The 3,702-nt window shown below is 37.2% G+C and overlaps 1 long non-coding RNA gene across 1 annotated transcript in view; it reads right to left on the bottom strand.

Annotated features, from left to right (window-relative positions):
- Positions 1–858: 858 nt before the first annotated feature.
- The window catches only part of LOC107728022 (uncharacterized), a 7,258-nt gene continuing 4,414 nt past the window's right edge, over positions 859–3,702 (bottom strand). The window contains exon 3 of the long non-coding RNA XR_001638424.1: positions 859–1,457. This is a non-coding gene — a long non-coding RNA (uncharacterized LOC107728022). The remainder of the gene's footprint in view (positions 1,458–3,702) is intronic.

The raw sequence follows: 3,702 nt of genomic DNA, 5'->3' as shown, positions 1-3,702 counted from the left end.
TGTGTGTGTGTGTGTCTGTCTGTGCGCGTGTGTGTGTGTGTGTGTGTGTGTGTGTGTCTGTCTGTGCGTATGTGTGTGTGTTGTAGGTGGTGAAGCTGCTGAACACCAAGCGTTCTCAGGCCGTGGGGATCCTGATGTCCAGTTTACATCTCGACATGAAGGACATTCAGCACGGTCAGAACCGTCTGTCTTTTTCTCCTCTAATGCACAGCTTTCTGTTATTCTGCCTCTTCATATTGTTGTAAGATTGAACATGAAGCCCTTCTGCACTGACTCTGATCCAGATGTGTGCTTGTAAATCTGATTCACTGCATTCTTACCATGTATTTACTCTGTAGTCAGAGTTAAATGTTTGTTGGTGTTTGACGGTGGTTTGCGGCTCTGGTGGACCCTGAACGTGAACCTCCTCTGAACAAACTCAGGCATTCAGATCACTGCTGCACTTGTTTTTATAAATATCTTCCTTCAAAGATGATTTGAGGAATCAATCGTGCTGCAGGGCACCCACTTAAAATAAACTATTTTTAATGACGTGAGGCCAGATTTACAGGTTGTTTTAGATATTTTAAGATTTTAGAACATTTATAAAACTTTATTATAAAGCGGGTAGTTCCGGTGCTTGATTCTGATTGGCTGAGCCACGTTCGACGCTGTTGTAAATTACTCTACAAACACACACCTTTGTTTATTTCTGTGTGTTGCTCGGCAACCACTTTGTTGCAACCACAACTGATTCTGAGGAACTACATTGTTTGGTGGAAGAATACTGTTTTTATTAATATCATTACACTTTATTTGCTCTGTTTTATTTTGTGAAACCTTACTACGTATATGGAATAACCGTTTTATAAAAGCAGTAAGCCCCGTGAAGCCGTGGTTTACAGTGAATTTATAACAGCTAAGGGGGTTTTAGACTCCGTTTCGCGTCGTAACAACGCCCCTTAACTGTTATAAATTCACTGTAAACCACGGCTTCACGGGGTTTATTGCTTTAATCAGTCATGGTATAATAATAACTCTTAGGTTTTTTCCCCCCTAAATTAACATTTTGATTTTGAACTTAAAGCAGCAGTATGTAAAATCAGACATACTAAAGTATGACAGAATCACTGTGATAATTGGAGATAAATTTCACACCATCCATGTACATATTTACACATGGTTTGATTTCTGTGGATACATCAAAACGTGGCTCAGAATCTCGTTCAGTACATTCACGACAGGCACGTTTTTGGTCTCTTATCCTTCATTCATGTCCATCTGCAGTCCCTGACCCGTGGGAAGGTCTCTCATCCTCACCCCATTACAGATTAGCAGTCGGTGCGTCGGTGACTTTACGTCTTTTCCCAGCGACGGGCCGATCTCTCTCCTCCCACAGAGTCACACCATCACAGGCACAGATCTGTTTGGGGTTTTGAAGCAAGCTGGCGGAGCAGGCGATGATTGCACAGGCCAGCCTGAGAAAGCAGCGAGAGACAGCGGACGTTAAGCAAACACACACGGTCCACTGAAGGACATCAAACAGCAGGGACAGAGCTCTGGATGGACTGGGATTTCTGCAGGAACACATACCAAGAGCACTGGATGATGTTAAACAGCTCAGTCTGTTTGTATTACACACACAAACACTCTACAAGAAGCAGCCTATCTATCTAATGTTTTTGTCTGGATAAGAATGTCCTTCATCTCTCTCCAGAGTTTCCTGTTATTCTGGACAGCGGGTGATTCCCACGCCCCAAATCATCCTCCCCAGAATCCACCACCAGAGACCGACCAATCACATCGCACACCTGCCAGGAGACGCATTTGACCGCATAACACTGCATATCACAACCAGAGACTAAATTACCATAGAAACCGGCTTTGGTGAAAAATTAAATACAGCATGTAACTCAGATCCAGTGTTGTTTTAGTATGACTGATATGTGACCCTGGAGCACAAAAGCAGTCTTAAGTCGCTGGGTATATATATTGTATATTTTCCGTTTTCACTTTATTTTTAAGGTAAAATTTTAGAATAATTTTTGTGTTTTTGTCATTATTATTATTATTTAATACCATATAGTTTTTATAAATTTTATCTCAGTATTAGTTATTTTAGTACTTCAAGTTAAACTAAATGAAAATGAGAAATGTTGCCTTTGCATCTACCTTAAATAAAATAAGTTACATGTTTTTTAGATTTTATTTTAAGTATGAAAAGTAATGTTTTTGTATGGTTTAGTTATAGTTGTATATAACTACAATATATTAGGGCTGAAATAACAAGATTCTGTTATCGAGTTTAATAAATAAGCAGGCAAATAAACAGTAATAGTAATACATATAATAAAAAATACAATTATTATATAAATGAAATAATATATTAAATGCATATATTAGCTTTTATAATAGCTTTTTTTAATATATATATTAGCTTCCATAGTTTTTGGACACTGTACCATAAAATACCACTCAGGCATTGTATATAGAATACAGCGGGGCTAGCTGTCCTCTGAGCAACTACAAATGTCCCTCTAGAAAATGCGTGAAATATGCGTTCTGTGTGAACGGCTTGGTTTCAGTTTTTACATAAACAAGATCTTTGTAATTAACAACGTAGCAATACAATTATTATATAAATGAAATAATATATTAAATGCATATATTAGCTTTTATAATAGCTTTTTTTAATATATATATTAGCTTCCATAGTTTTTGGACACTGTACCATAAAATACCACTCAGGCATTGTATATAGAATACAGCGGGGCTAGCTGTCCTCTGAGCAACTACAAGGTTTATAAAAACAAACATGTTTTCACTCCATCAGTGGTTTTGTACTGTATACTGGTCTCAAACATGTATTTCAAAACAAGTTCCAAAGTGACAACCCCAGCAAACTACACAAGCTCAGAATGTGTTATTTGTTTATTTATTATTGGTTAAATAACAATAGAATTGTATGTAACAATAGAATGAAATGTAAAAAATAACTGTGCCCTCTCCGAGTCCTGAGGAGCTCCATGCTGTTTCCGGAACGTGTACTTACAAATAGTTGTATCTCAGCCAAATATTGTCCTATCCTAACAAACCATACATCAATGGAAAGCTTCTTTATTCAGATTTCAGATGATGTATAAATCTCAATTTCGAAAAATTGACACTTAATTTTTTTTGTGATCGAGGGTCACAAATGCTTTTGTAGTTTTAGTTAATATTTTTAATCCGTTTTTTTTTCCTATACATATATATATATATATTGTATATTTTCCGTTTTCACTTTATTTTTAAGGTAAAATTTTAGAATAATTTTTGTGTTTTTGTCATTATTATTATTATTTAATACCATGTAGTTTTTATAAATTTTATCTCAGCCAGTGCACTGGAACGTTCGCTCCCTGAAAAATCCCACAATGCACCGCAAACACTAGGGAGCATCGGCGCTCACTATGCTCCCTTACCGGAAATAACGTCACATTTCTGAAGCGTGAAACATAAACCACACGAGCCAACTCGATAAATATAATGTTACGCAATAGAAGATTTGAAAAGATGGACTAAAAGTTTTTTAGTATACTACTGAGTAGATCGTGTACACGAATTCGGGCACTGGTAGTTCCCTAGTGTTTGCGGTGCATTGTGGGATTTTTCAGGGAGCGAACGTTCCAGTGCACTGGAAGGATTTCGCAATTGAGACAGCCCTTAAAATGGCCGACTCCC

This window comes from Sinocyclocheilus rhinocerous, unplaced genomic scaffold, assembly GCF_001515625.1.
Source record: "Sinocyclocheilus rhinocerous isolate Xijiao unplaced genomic scaffold, SAMN03320098_v1.1 scaffold1900, whole genome shotgun sequence".
In the NCBI taxonomy this organism is placed as follows: Eukaryota; Metazoa; Chordata; class Actinopteri; order Cypriniformes; family Cyprinidae; genus Sinocyclocheilus; species Sinocyclocheilus rhinocerous.
This window is presented reverse-complemented; position numbering and strand designations above follow the sequence as displayed.